This window comes from Rhipicephalus microplus, chromosome 5 (assembly GCF_043290135.1).
Source record: "Rhipicephalus microplus isolate Deutch F79 chromosome 5, USDA_Rmic, whole genome shotgun sequence".
Classification (NCBI taxonomy): domain Eukaryota; kingdom Metazoa; phylum Arthropoda; class Arachnida; order Ixodida; family Ixodidae; genus Rhipicephalus; species Rhipicephalus microplus.
In genome coordinates, this window is record NC_134704.1 from 22,559,327 (window position 1) to 22,575,269 (window position 15,943).

At 44.6% G+C, this 15,943-nt stretch overlaps 1 protein-coding gene across 1 annotated transcript in view; it reads left to right on the forward strand.

Moving 5' to 3' along the window:
• The window catches only part of LOC119173478 (metabotropic glutamate receptor-like), a 450,920-nt gene that overhangs the window by 84,649 nt on the left and 350,328 nt on the right, over window positions 1-15,943 (forward strand). Inside the window, exon 2 of the mRNA XM_075894965.1 lies at window positions 11,917-11,980. The gene's annotated coding sequence lies outside the window, so the exon portion shown is untranslated. The remainder of the gene's footprint in view (window positions 1-11,916; window positions 11,981-15,943) is intronic.

Below are 15,943 nucleotides of genomic sequence, written 5' to 3' on the forward strand. Positions count from 1 at the left end.
AAGCTTTGTTACATGCGGTGGGGGGGGGGGGGGGGTTGTAATGCTACAAATGAAGTAAGCAAAAAACAATTTCCACCACGTCCGCGAACTGTATTTTCATGCTGAACATACAAAAAATGGGGGATAACGGCAACTGCTTTCCAGCTAGACCTCGTGACAGTTGAAATAGAGTTCTTACGAGATAAACTATGCAAAAACGCCCAGCGCTGCCTATTTCAACGCGTTATTTGGCACTTAAATGAACAATCTGAATATTTTTCATCTTTTTGTTTGTTGTTGTTTGTTTTCGCCCATAAACTTCATCGCAGTCGCATCACACGCACTCACACACATGCCTGTGCGCACATGCGCACGCGCATGCGCACACCCATGCACACTTGGTAACGCGCGTGCCTGAAAAGCTCCAGAAAACGAAGAGAAGAAACCTTGATTGATATGTGGGGTTTAACGTCCCAAAACCACCATATGATTATGAGAGATGCCGTAGTGGAGGGCTCCGGAAATTTCGACCACCTGGGGTTCTTTAACGTGCACCCAAAAAAAGAGAAGAAACCTCAGAAGCCGCAAGCGTTTCTCTACTCCATGCACGCCCACGCCGGTGGCAGAGAGACAAAAAAAAAAGAAGGAGGAGGCGGGGAAGTGGGGTAGGTTGCTGCCATCTTGTGCCACAGTTGCCCTTCTGTTCTGCACACACTGTTGGTGATTGCTTGTCACGACAGGCGGAAAACAAGCGGACGTCAGCGACGGGCCCCGTCAACGAAGCTCTCGTCAATCCGGTCACGTTACATTGAGGCAACAAGAGGCACGAGTACTTCAGACACACCGTGGTGGCGCTGAGGTCGAGCAAATATAAGCGCGTTCAAGGCCCTTGTGAGGGCACTCTGCACAGTGTCCTTAAGAATCCTTCAACTTTTTCACCGATAAAATTTATCAAAAAAAACGGTACTCATCGTAAACACTGGGTGGCGGGCTTTTGGCAGCAACTCGCCAGTTTTACCCCGGTGATCACGTTCCTATGAAGGGCAAAATGCTTGAGGCCAGTGTGCTTGGATTTAGGTGCACGTTAATGAAACCCAGGTGGTCGAAATTTCTGTAGCGCTCCGCTACGGTACTCCACAAATCTTATCGTACTCTTGGAGTGTAACGCCCCCAGAATAACAAACTCATTTGCATGTTTAAAAGAGGGCTGGAAAACTCATGCAAAGAGAGAAATACCAAAAATTAAAAAAAATGCAGAACAGCAGAGAAACACACGGAGAGAGAAATACGTAAAAGGAAAAGAGCAACAGGTTTGGTAGAAGAACCAGTTTGCTACCTTTTACAGGAGGCGGGGAAGTAGCACAGAGAAGCAAATGACCATCTAATGATGATAGACAGAGACACGATAAAAAGATTTTTTTAAAACAGCAAGCATTGGCCTGTATAATATAGTGTAGCAAGGAGCAGAAGAAAGACAGGGGAGAGGGTAAAAGTTTAGCTCACCTAGGGCCAGCTAAGTGCCCACTAGCTGTGCTGTGACCCAGCCTTGCGCGGTTTATTAACCCTTTCATCCCTTATTTTTTTAACCGGCCGATATTCTTGTTTCTCGTTGATTGGGAGTTATTACAACCTGACTAACACGAAAATATTTTTTTCTGAGTATCCCAATAGTATGCAAAAAAACGGCTCCATGTGCTAAATATAAGACACCAGGGCTTGGGGGTTTTAAAGCGAAATATGGGGAAATTAAATACATCTGTTTATTTAACCCTCTTAGTGCAAGTCATTCTTGTGCAACTAACATACCGCAACCACGTATTACTTACAGCGCCTAAACTGTCCAATAGCAAGTCTTTGCGCTCGTGATACACAGCTCCTCAATGCACTTGAATGGCCACCGTCTACATATTGAACACTTTGGAAGTTCCAACATAAAATGCCGTATCATGCTTCGCGGCGCCAGAATTAATTTTGCTCATGTTTGCAAGGGCAAGCTGATTGAACTACGCTTCATTGTCGTCTTCTATTTTATAAAACAAATTAAAATTTATTACGTCCTATCTCGCTATTAGACACTCCTTACATATTATGTAAGTGATGTGGACAGGTTTGTCGACTAGAACAACAAAGAAATCGGGAGCTTTTACAAGAGCTACACATCTGGATTAGCCTGAATGCATTCAGGGGTCTGAAAACCACTGAGCCCTGGTGTCCTATATTGAATACAATAGGATTTTTCACAACTGCAGGTGATATGTTAGTGTTAGAAAAGACCCACTTTGTAAATAGCAAGTTAGACATCTCATAGAAACAGCATGAAAAATACGGTAGCTACTGCTCTATTAGTTAACCATTAAGGTGTCATTTATTATTTGGTTGTGGCGAGTGTGATCGTTATCGCAATCCGCCATTTTGTTGTCTTCTTTTCACATTTCCGAAGAAGTCCACGACAAAAAAAATTACTACCTATGCTTGCGCAGGAGTATTGAGGAGAGTTCGGACACCTTTTTGAGTTTCCCACTTCATTGTATCACATTTGGCTGCAATACTGCTTCATGTCCTTATGTAGCTAGGACGCCAGGAGTGAAAGAATTTTAGGTACAACTTAGTGATCGCCTGTGTCAGGCTATGTGGCTTCTAGCTCTTACCCCTCTTTCTGTATAAGAATGAAATAGAAAACACAGAACTTTAAGCTGCGCTATTTTTTTTTTGGTCATTGCTCCAGTTTAAAATGTCTGTGTAAAAGTTAAAAACTTACGAGATATCGCACACAGAGTGGAATACTTTTCCGAAGGGACAACGGGAGAACATAATGTCACACAGTTACTAGCAGTCGCGAAAAATTATTGGGGCCCCACACTCAAGTGTGCAAGGCGAAGTGATGCTGGCAATATTAGCTTACCGGAGAATACAAAAGCGGTAGAACTAGCTCCAGTTCACTGCGTTCGAGTTTGAGTTCTGCGTGCCATTATATATTAGCAGGACGCAGGGTTGGTTCAGTTGTGTATAGTGTAACACGGTAAAAAGGTTCATTTCATTGTGTTTAGTGAAGAACTGCGGTAAATTTGCAAGCGATGCAAAGCTTGGCCCAACGAAGCTTCTTGATCCTCAAGTCTTCTGGATGATGGCGGTTACTTTCTATTTATTTCTTTGGTTATTTACCTATCTTTCTTTGATTATATTTCTTCCTTTTTCTTTCGAGTTTTTCTTCCTCTCTTTTTGTATATTTCTATCTTACTCTGAATTTTTATACTATATGTTCTTTTTCTTTGATTCCCTGTATTTCACATTCTGTCTTCTCTTTCTTTCATATTTCTGTATGGTACTCTCCTCCTTTCCTCCTTCCTCACTTTCTCTTTCCTTTCCCGCCACCTTACTATATACTATATTACACAGAATGTGCAATACTCTGGTAGTGTGGTTACGAGTGGTTACGACGTGCGCGTTTTCACATTCTTCAGTTACACATTACACCGCTGCAAGGCAGCTTCTTCGTGTTTGCGAGGAAAAATGTTAAGTTGTTGTACCTACTCTTTTTATTAGTTTCTTCGAATACCCTGCACAAAAAAGGAAGCAGTAACATTGAAAGCTAAGCACAACGGAGATACATTTTCGGCAGTGCACAACCGAGACACAAGAGACTCTTCCTGGCGTTGTTAACGTACCGAGATAAAGTCCATCGAGGGCCGCTGAATTTGGGGTCACAGCTTGAAATTCGGGCAGCTATATTTCTTGTTGGCTGTCATTATTATATATGGTCAGCAGTTACCTTTCTTTATATCTTGGGTAACTGAGCTATACGAGGAGATCACCACATTTAGAGAGGTGCCTTACCGTATCATCCACAGAGCAGTTATTGTGGAAAATATCGATAAATATGCGCATAATTTTTTGTCTCAATCCATATGAGAGAAAGCCATTCGGCTTTCACCACTTAGTTTGTTGTCGATTTGTTGATAAGGTCATATTAAAGTTTAGTAGTAGAACGGTGATAGTACGTGGATTTTATGCTTTCACAGGCGCGGTATTTTTCTGATATTTATGTATCTTGTTTACCACCTGAACTTAGTTTTCTATGCAAAAACTGAGGAGCAGACGGAAGTTCCATTAACTCCTACAGAAAAGCCGAACTCAAAATGCTGGTGAACAGTAACGACAGTGCTGGTTTAGGGCAGTATGTGAGAATTGGCGGTGTGTTTATTTCCGCAACGCTTAGTAATGTTTTCAGCGGGGCGCAAATCACCGCAGCATGAAGAGTAAAATGATCGGCTTCTTACTGTTAACCGTTCTATTTGTGGAGGACGTGTTGCGGTTTCTGTTTTTATTCGCTGCTAACGACGGCGCTCATTTCCCTATTTCCCAAACACGCTCTACAGTTTTCCCTACCTGAGACACGTTTCTCGTTCGGCGCAAGGCCGTACCACCGGGGAGCCCCCGCCAAATGTGTCAAGCATTTCTCTTCTGCCAGTATGTCGAATACGAAAACCACCGGCTGTCGAAACCATCCTATAGGCGTGTCTCGCCCCCCCCCCCCCAACCCCCCTCCCCCCCCCCCCCCCCGCCGCTTGAAGCTGCCTAACCGCCCCTCGGTCTTGGAAGATAAAACGCGACATTTTCAAGAGGCGGTCGTTGCAATGTAATCTCCTTAATGGTGCGTCGACCCTTTCCATCGGGTGATGCATGGGCCGGTGGGATCGTCCCCGCGGAATATGGCCACCCATCGCGACTCTCGTCTATCGGCCAGTGTGCAGCGAATGAAGGTGTGCGTAGGATAAGAAAAGGGAACAATGTATAGAGACAGCGTTGAAACGACGTTGCAAGGTAAGGGCCACATCGAAATGCGAAATGGTCTCAATGCGGTCTTTTAGACACGATAGCGCGTGCTTCAGAGGATCCGGGATTCGTCTCCATCGGCCATTCGCGAGCAAAACGTCTTCACGAGGGTCAGCTTGTGCAATCTGCTTCGATATCCTAGTGTCACGTAATACTTCAAGCATAAACGAGCTGCCGTCAAGTGGGCATGACAGTTGGTTCAAGGACAATTTATTCAAATGCGCTCGTGTATCCTTTGTTTATTCCGAACTTTTTGGAGCATCTATGAAATGCCTTACCTTGTCCGCGAACATTATCAAAGCGAACTGGTGGCAGAATACTTATACCGTTATTAAAGCTGGCTCGAAGAGTCATACAGAATCAGTGGCCTCAGTTTTCTACCACAGGGATCAGTTTATTGAATCCAGCTGTGTAGTGACTGGCCGTACCACACGATTTGTTGTTAATATTAAGGTCTTCAGACAAGGCCACGGGAGCTGAAATGGGTGGTTTACCGTCCTTTCCATGTAACGTCCGAAAATCCGACCGTCAAAATTACAGCAGATATGATGGTGTGGCTTCTCAGAACCAATATATATAGGCGCGCAGGAATGACATCGTAATGTCTAGTTTCAGGAGTGATACAAGCTGCCTGACGTCAGATCCACAATAAGACCGAACCGATAATCGTAAAAGAGAAATTCGCAGAAATATGTCCCTGCCGTGGGGTAATAAAATCAAAGAAGGCGAGCCCTATTAAGCATCGCACTTAAATAACCATCAATTTATCGCTCTTCTGTCGGCCACTTCCTTCCAGAAAACATTACTCGGGCCGGCGCCTCCACAGAGCTTGTTTTATATACACCAGCAATGGTGGTGACCTCCGTAAGCTTTATACCATTCACCGTCCATTGTTCCGCGAATACGACCCGGCCGTAAAAGAACGTCGCCGTGAAAATGGGGTGGAAGGGCTCCGTAACTCCTACGACCGCCACACGGAATCCGCATATTCTGGCAAAACGGTGCAGGGGACGGATCCTAACGTGAGCGATTATACAACCCAGCACTTTGGGGCATGGGCCTTTGTCTCGAGCTACGAGCCGGACAAGTACGCCACGATACGGCAGAGAAGTACGCTATAGCGGAGAAAGAATGCCATGAGCCGCCTAGGGGCATAATCTTCTGCCTATAAAGAGCTGAGGCGTCGGGCTGGATTGTTCCTCGCTCGACTTGTAGAGCATCCGCTAGTTCGCTTTATTAGGCATGCAGCGAATCACCAGAGGGCGTCTCACAGCCGAGAGCAGCAGCTGCAACCACGACGCGGTCTTGCTGTCGCAGTTTAGCGCGTGGCGTTAGCTCGTGTAAGTGACTTCGGGACGTATTCTGGCAGCTGTGTTCTTAGGCGGCTGGTTGCCTTTAGATGTTCTCGTCACCGACTTAGGTATCGTGACTCAAGATTATCTCTTAGCTCATGATCTCAAGTGCACTGCCACTGCCATATGTCTCATCCGTGTCGCTGCTCAAAGGCCACGGCTGCAGCTTCAATGCCTCGGTTGTTTCTCTCCGTTAGTGGTGCTTTGGGGCGGCGTCAGTATCGTAGATTGCGCACTCCTTCCTACTATACCGCTATACTGTTTGCTGTAATGTTATTAAGTTGCTATTTTCCGGCTACATGACAACCTCACGCTCTCGTTACAGACATGCGAGGCTATTTGTTCTTGCTTGGGTATGTGTGAGATATGGTGAGACACTTCTTAGCTCCAGGATCAGCTTGGACATAACACGACAGTGTGGGTTTCGCAATACTGGTAAAACCGACATATTTCAGAGTGCTGCGAGTGACAGTCAAATTGGACATCTTTGGGCTGTAGCGTAGGGAGATCGTTAAAAAACACAGTGATACGTTGGAAAAGGATGGTCGAGGAGATAATTCGAAATTAAGATCTGGCTTCTCCGCAACACTTTTCGTAACATTTTTCTCCCTATATTTCAGCGTAGGGTTGCCAACCAAACGCTTTCCTGGTAAGCTCTCTACCATCTGGTACTCTGCTTCTTTATTTCGCTTGTTTTGTTTTGTTTTGTTTTGTTTTGTTCTTTTCAAACTTATTCTGGCTGGTCACAAATATAGAGCATATGCCCGACGGGTTTCCTATTTGTATGAGTACTCCTGAGCAACGTTACGTTGGGTCAGATTGCAAAGCCAAGCAAGTATGTATATTAACAGTATTCAGAAAACAAGTAATTACCGGCGTTCATTGTTGTATTATCAGTGGATTACTGCAGAAGGAGGACGAGAAAACATTATAGTTTGGGGGAAAAATCGGCAATCCTGAGTGCGAAATTGCTAGTAACGTTGAATAAATTCAATCAGAATTTATATTTCATGAGAAACATGTCACAATATTCTTATAAGGAAGACTAATTTTGAACTTTCGCGTATAACATGGCCCTGAAAACAAAATATTTATTTCATTTAAGAGAGTCATGCGCAATCAAAACATTTTGCCTTCTGATCCATTTTAATCCACTTGCCTTCTGTCGACAACGTAGTAGCAGTCTATGCTATAGTTGTTCATTGTGCTTATGTTATTCTTTATTTTTCGGTACTCTTTCCGCTTCTGCTCTTTGAATGGTCTCACGTTTTTTCTCACTATTAACGATGATGCTCTTGCAATTTAAGCTGAACGGGTCCATGCGATCGTGTTCGATTAAATGAATCTTGCCTCGTGCGTGAATGCGCTAGTTACCTTTGTTGCTATCTTTCTCATTGTCCTGATTTCTTGATCTCATCACAATTAGAATGTGACAGACCAGTTCTCGCCCAAAATCAAGCCTATATTTTTTCAACAAGATCTCATCAGAGGCTTTCGAGTCTCCCAACCTTGATTTCAATTAAGTCAGATAACTTAGAACGTGCGATCGGGTGGTTCACCTCATTACGGGGCCCAAGTCGGCTTACAGAACAGGATTGATGCTCTGCCTTAGAAAGTTTCGAGTTACTACCGCAACTACGGTCTGTCCAGAGAGCCCACGACGCGGCGGTGAGGTTAGACCTCACCGTCTCCATGTAAGAGCGGCCGGGGTGCTGCCTAAATAAGTAGCATTTCTCAGGAGCCCAATAAAGTTATGTGGAAGTCTGTTTTCGGTACCTTTACTAATTACCTCACTGTGTCTGTAGTCAGTATCATTGCTTGGCTACTTCGAATGTTCGCACACATCTAACACCGTACCCCAGCGGCAGAAACAAAGTTGATCACAGTTTGCAGAAGAAAAAGTACAAACGCCATTTCCCAGTTAGTATTTTATTCTCAATTCTTACTCGGCTGCCTTCTCTTCTTGCACCTGCTGCGCGGGAAAGAGCCGTCATTTCTGCACCAACCTGAATGCTTCCGAGTGTTTTACGTACTTCCTTCGGGTAGTCACTACTTTATTTAGCAGGCTCGCTTTCTTGCACAGCTGCCAGCGCTGTCCTTCTCTGTCACTGTAGCCAATACTTTGCCTATTGCCGATTTCTTCGTGCGATTTCCGGGGTCGATGAGATACAGTTGCAAGCAACTACCCTCTCCCTTCGCTGACTCGCACGTCTTCTCTTCTTTGCCATTACTTTATCTTTAGGACAGTATCACACAAACATCTGGTCATCACTGATTCACTTCGCCAGCTCCATCAGAAGACGAAAGAATCGTCCTGGCTACGCCGCCGGGACCTATGTTTGGGATTGGGGACGGCCCCTGACGAAAACGAGCTTGCTTTCACGACACCGGGCAGCGCTGTGATAGGACGCCGGAGTGTTCTTTCAGCGAGCGGGGCATTGGCGAGCAGGTGCGGCCCACGGCATTCAACTCTCGCTGTGCCGTATTCGCTTGCGCTTCGTTACCTCTCGTTCGTAGTCCTACCTAGCAGATGACTCTTTGCCTTTTCCCAATCAGTACTCGTCGGATGTCGAGCGAGCCTAATGTATTTTCTTCTTTTTTTTCTTTATTGTCCTCATTAGCTCTCTTCTTGACCCGGCCCGTCCTTATTATCACAGGGTCTGTCCTATCAGAATACTTCGTTTTCGTGTCTGTTTAATCAGTGTTTATACATTTTAGATAGCCACAGATGTGGTCGTGTTCAGCATCCGGACACGCATGGATAAATAAAAACGTCACCCGGTCCTTTAAATATCTGCCGAAGAGTACTCAAAGACGATAGCCATTTTCTCCTTTTTCTTTAGAGTCAGTTGCGGTGACTTCGCCCTTTCCCTTTTTGCGAACTATTCTCTGCACCAAACGAACGTGGTTTTTCTCTGCAGTGTTTTTCGCAGTTAACGAAGTTTCGCTTTGCCTCCGTGATGGGCCCATTTCTGGCCAAACGACATTGTCACGTGATGACGTCATTATGTGACGTCCTAGCAACGTCGTGGTGACATCGCAGACGTTGATTTTAGGGGCGAAACTCCTTAGAGACGCTCCCTCTTTTGTAGTAGTATGTTACAGTAGCCACTTCTGAGCAGTTTTAGGAATTGCTCACTAGATGGTGCTGTGTGCATATGTCCTTGAAAATAATATCACTAGATAGCGTTAATGAGAATAGATGGCGCTGTTATAATAAAAAATTCACAGCATATTCATGGAGTGAATGATGATGAGTCGGGCGAAGCGTCCGTCCGTCCGATGCGTGCTGTAGTGTGATAGGAGTGGACGGACGGACGGACATACAGACGGACGGACGGACGGATGGACGGACGGACCGACCGACCGACCGACCAACCGACACTTCGCCCCACTCATCAGAGGAATTGCTGTGAATTTTTTTAAAGGCGATATTGTCTTTCTCAGAATACTGTTCAGAAAAAATTATTCATGCTATGTACGGAGCATTAACAACGCGCGACAAATTAGTTCAATGCGAAAATTTTAGTTTTGTCTTTCTGTATATATGTCAACCGCAACGGCTAAAGGTCAACCACCTCTTCAACGCCCGTCAATCTTAATCTAGTTTCCGCGTTTATTTGTGCAATTTTCGGTTAAAAACCAAGTACTGCACATATGGCGCTATATACGAAAACGGCGGGTGATTCCTACGCTTTGCTAAGACAATATAGTGCGGCCGCCTATTTTGCGTTCTACAAACTATGACCTCTGAGATTTCGCGCGCACACCGCGTGCTTGCTCTATCAAAGAAGATTATTTCGTTTTCCAAGATTACTGTCAGGTAGCGCTCATTTCTCACGCACAATCCCCTCCACCATCCAAGTCGCCAATTTTCTCGCGCAAAGCATCAAATAAATGTTTTATTCACTCTCTCCAGACGGAAGTCTACCATCTTTAGACGACATTTTCAGTAAAACGTGCAAATACAGGGCCATATTTTTTGCGCACCATTCATGGTGACGTAGTTAACGCATCATTTATGCTGAACTTTTTTTTTGATGGGGCTTGTAAGGCTTGCGCCTTACATATCCTTAAGCTCTTAAAGTGATAAGGGCGAGCAAAGGCATCTAAGGCTTTCGCCTTAGAATTCTTAGCAAGCCTCTACAACTGTGATAACTTGAGAGGATGCGGCTTCAAGCTCTTCTAAACTTTTTTTTCTAGTGTGGCACATATTGACGTGAAAACGTGATGTTCTAAGAAGCCAGAGTTACAGCGAAAGTAAATCCAGGAAACACAGAAGTACAACGTCGTAACAGCCTCCGCAAGTCTCGCCTCCAACGCTGCTTTTCAGGTCTCGAATTGTTGCCTAAACGACAGCTCTGAATAGCCCACATAACAGCAAAATGAACCAAGTTGATTCGAGCCAGAACCGAAGATTGTTGCCGTGTCTTTCATTTTGGGTGGCTTACTAACTTGTTTCGCCAACTCAGATATATTGGCTAATAGGCGAAATAAGTACAGCCATTGTTGTCCATCTGCTGTCGCGCCGATACGTCCGAAAACATTTCACCAGCCGTTGTCGTCTAAGATGATGCTGGTGACTTATGTATGCCCCGAAAAATGTGCCTGTGACTACAAAGCCACACAACAGAACTTTAACATAACGTTTATTTTTTAGCTGCATCTGAAATTTCACCCAACATTGAAGGAGTGTTTCTTGCATCCTAGGCAAAATCACGAGTTTTGCCTACGGGACCTAATGCATACAATAACGTAGGATATTGTGTTATAGTTTGTTGTCAGTATATTAGAATACATTTACTATTAAAAAACTCGCATTTAGTATTCATGCTTACCTTGAATAACATCACATATCTTCATGACAACCATTAAATTTAAAAAATTTGGATACTCAATTATGAATAAATTTATTGTTGTTGGCACGTTTTCAAAAAAAAAGTCGCACGTTTTTTACGCATTCTTTTTAGACAAGTCGAAGGGAGAAGCTTTTTTTCTTCTTAGTAGGTGATACATTGAGGCACTCCCACTTCCCAAAGTTTTTTTTTTTTTTTACCTATAGGTAAGACGGCTCTGCGCTGCCAACGCGAGTGGGGGCGTTTCGTGCTTTTTACGCATCAACCACTTTTGCACTGCATCTGCTTTCAGCCAGCCTTTTGACAAAGCGACAATGTCACTTGTTGACGTCCTTATTATGACGTAATAACAACATCGTGATGTCACAAATTTTAGTGGCCTGTCATGCCATAAGATGACTTTTTTTTCAGACATTCTTGATGATGCCGACGGTATCTTTTCGCGTTTGATGGCAGGTCGCTGGATCGAATCCTGGCAGTGGTTGCTGCATTTTCGATGGAGTTGAAAATGATCTAGGCCGGTGTGCTCTGATTTGGGTGCATGTTAAAGAACCCCAGGTCATAATCATATGGTGATTTTGGGACGTTACACCCCACATATCTGTCTATTTTCACGTTTGATTAGGCATCCAAGGCTTCACAAATAAAACGGGCAATTTTTTTAGACATGCATGATATCATAACGCCGGCACTGTTCACTGGCGGCCTCAAACAGTTTCAAAGCTAGCGTGGCAGTGCAATACCCTTCCAGTGTTCCACGATTTCAGTAGATGAAGAAGTAGCGCTGAAACTCTTATACGAGAGAAATGGTATTTTGACAAATCTATTATTGAATTACACCACTTGAGTGCTTGTCTTTCTAAATAATTATTTTCTCCCTTTTCTTCTTGTCTCAGATACAAGCGTTCCGCTGCCCTGATGTCTTGTCGGTTCATTCGGTGGCTCACTTCTTCTGTTCCTGTAAGTCTGTTTTTCCTGCATGTATTGAGTACAACTAGTCCGTCGAAGTTCAAATGCTGTGCTTGTTCACCATACTGCTGACTTACGGATGCACACCAGAACAAATACGAATTGGTGTAGCGAGAAACAGTGGCGTCATTGAAATTAAGGTGTTGTAGAAGTTGATGGGCAGATGCGCTGTTTGCTGAGTCGGTTTCGGTTTCGCCGGCTAAGTTGGCCAGATTGCATCGCTCCGCGGTGATTTAACAGTGGCCGCTTTTCCGAAATTTCAAAGTAGCTATGGACTATTCGTAAGAAGGACTTCAATGCACCCATTTGAGTCGACCGGCTATGACCACTGGTTAAAAGGTAATTGTGTTAATTTTTTTTAATTTAGTGCCGTAAAATGTTTGTACTAATCTGAAGGTGCGCCCCGCCGTGGTGGTCTAGTGGCTAAGGTGCTAGGCTGCTGACCCGCAGGTCGCGGGTTCGAATCTCGACTGCGGTGGCTGTGTGCTCAGATTCGGGTGCAGGTTAAAGAACCCCAAATAATCGAAATTTCCGGAGCCCTCCACTACGGCGCCTCTCATAATCATATGGTGGTTTCGGGACGTTAAACCTCACATATCAATCAAATCAAGATGCATTCTGCCACAGAAAGGCAACGCCGGAAGTAGCACGCAGATACCTCCTTTTTTGTAATTTTTAAAAGAATATTGGACGCATTTCTTGAGACACCCTGTATACTCCATAAATAGAACAGGTGGAGGACCGCCGTCGTAGCTCAGTGCTAGATCATCGAACGCGTTACTCGAAGGTCACTGGTTCGGATCCTGCCCGGGGCAAGTTACCTTTTCGTCCACTTTTCTTTTTTTTCACATTTAGGTTGCAAATACTACAAATAACATCCTTTATATTTTCCCTGGCATCAGTGTCTGTCAGTTCCCATCAATACTGTATCCACTGAACTTGGTTTGTGTAGAGCTGGCCAGGGCTACCATTCTCGCAAGCAGAAGACTACATATTTACATACCGTGTCTGGTATTGGTAATGTCAATGTTGACGTTGGCATCGTTATGCAATTGTAAGCAACTGGTTGTATAAAGCATATGTGACTGTTCAACATAAATATGTGCGCAAAACATATGTACAAATCTTTAGCAACATTTAATAACGTCTAGCTATATGAAAACATAACACCAGAGTCACCTTCCCTCCACATGCTTCGCATAACATCGATTGGCACGCTACGTGGGATCTGCCGAATTTTTGTATCCTGTAATGCTCTGTGTGTTATATATTGCACTATGCTTTGATACCTCTAACTTTGTATTTACGCGTGAGAAACGTAAGCATGACATGTAAAGAAAATATTTTATGAGCTGGAGAAAGTATTCGTTCACAGAGTGTTCAGGAAACATATCGGCAGTTAATTAATTGGCGTGATATTGCAGTCATATGTCTAATGATACATCATCGTTTTTATTTTTTTATTTATTGTTGACGGCAAAAAATGAAAGATAACAAGAAGCTTAAATTTTGTTTTTAATTGGAAAGTTCTGTTTGGGTCTTACAGTATTAAACAAGAGATCTTGGAAAGCTTTCAGTCCGCCGAAGCTATCAGTGAAAGTTGATAACGGCGACTGGTTTTCTGTATTCGAGAAATAGGACGAATAACCAGTGCCTGCTAATAACGCGTGACGTGCCTTGGCGCAACAATTGTCGGTTGTGTATGCCGCGTCAACACCACCTCCACTTGAAGACGACTTTGCCTCACTAACATAGCAATTGAGGAGAAGCCGTCTTTACAATCTATAGCCCAGCTTCAGCAATTCGGTGAGCATACGCACGTGTGCTCCCTCCTGGCGAGGCATTATGCGAACGGAAAACTCAATAACCCAAAATATTTATTTGCGCGTTCTGAGAACAAAAGAAGAAAGAGAAAGAAGGTGGAAGATTCTAAAGAGGTGGAGCAGAGTGGCAATATATAGCTCGCTATGACCTAACCCGAAATTCAGTGCTCAGCTCAAATTGCACGAAGCGCCCCTCCCTACAACTGAACCTCCTTCACAGTGCATTCGTTTTGCTCTTAATTTTTTCTTTGCGAATTTCGCTTAATGTTAAACACTATTTAAACCTTGCACTATGGCTCGTCATGCAGCCCGACTTGCTGCGGGGTGATCATCGGTGTGTTTGGTAATTGTTAAGCAGCAGAGGTCTGGCACGAACCTCCAGTGCTGGAACGACACTTCATCTCCAAAACACGTACGCCTATATAACAGACAGAAAAAGAGGACTGTATTGATTGAGTTGACATAAGAGTAGCGCCTCGACTGGTCCCGCGTGCGTGTGTGCCGTTGGGAGCGACAGTCCGAGGCCCACCGTTCGCTGCATCAGTCCAATACGTCAGCACACAGGGAGCGCCGCATGCAGCAGTAACAGTAGCAGCTACCATAGCATTGGCCCAGAGTAGGGTCATGTGATTTCAGCGCGCACCAGGACGCCGAAACGGAGCGTACTCGAGGGGGAGGGGGGGGGGAAACGAGCAAACAAGGTCCCGAAAGGGAGACGCTGGCCGAAAGCGACATTTTTCCCCCGAGCGTCGAGAGGCGCGAGAGTTGGAGCTAGGGCGGTGGTCGGTCACTCCCGCTTGCTGCCACGGGTTCCCAGCAGAGTGTTCTACTGTAGTGCGTTGGGCAGGCGATATGCGGGACTTCCAGAGTGCACCGGAAATGACTCTCCGGAGGGTTTGCGATAGGGTTCGTGCAAAGAGGAGCTCATCTAGATTGCTCAGTGGTTTGCATACACCTTACGCGGAGTCAGTGCTAGAAAGGAACGGTGGCTTGGCCACTGAGTCCTCTCGTGCGAAGTACGCAGCTCTGCCAACGCTGTGCCTAGGTGTATTGGAACTGTGAGAATCTGTGGTGAGGGAGTTCCCGAGAGGCTCTGCGTTGGCTCCGCGTTTGGGTCACCATTCTGTTTCAGGCGTTCACTGTTTTCCAAATGGGCCCTTTATCATTGAAGCGCGAGTGATGTTGACACGAAAGGATCCCTACAACTAAGTAAAGTAGCGTAACTGTACCACTATTTCGTTTTAAAGATGACATTTGTGTGCGATCTACATTCTGTGCAGACAGGGTATTATGCAATCGTCGATGCGTTTCAATCACGCTGAGCCAGATCACTTGGAAAATGGATATTATGCTAATCTTTTCACAGTGAGAATGTCCGCAAAGGTAGTGATTAGAATACAAAGCTTATAACTAAAGAGCTCGTAGACGCTGAGGACCTCAGCCTCATCAGCATGACCGCTCTCTTTTTTTCTTTTTTTAATGCCTAAATGATACCTGCAATTCAATTATAGCTGCTGATATTACAGAAAAAAATGAGAACGTTAAGATTGAAATATATGACTCTAAATATATGAGCCCACTCTCTGCTTCCGTGACATTGTAATTTATAAGTTACCGTCTCGAACGAAAGTAATTATAGTGGAGATAATCGTAGTAGGCACTTTTTTTCCTGCAAAAGGTAGTAATTGTCCTGCTATAAAAAAAGGTCAAACACATTCGTGGGGGAGTTCATGTTGTTTATAGGAAGCTCGCAATCGTATTCTTGCCCATGCGAGTACCAGGAATTAAAAGTCCTAAGAACTAAGGCTCCTTTCTCGCCGAGGTTTCACGTTGTTTGAAACTGAGCAAAAGGTGCGACGGATCGGCAGTCAACGAAAGATGAAGCAGTGAGTCTAGAGGCTCTATACCCATTAAGATTAAATTCTAGTTGCGAGGGGGCCATTTACTAGACCTTTCACTCTAGCGTTCTTGACGGAAGTGTAGTTTAAACAAGTATCATTTAATCACTAAATGAATAAAGTGACTAAAGAGAGCCCTTGCTGTGAGAAGAGAGAAGGATAAGGACAGAAAACCTTGAATGTTCACGCAGTCTGCCATAAATTCAGAAATGACCCTCCTGTGGGGTCGAATA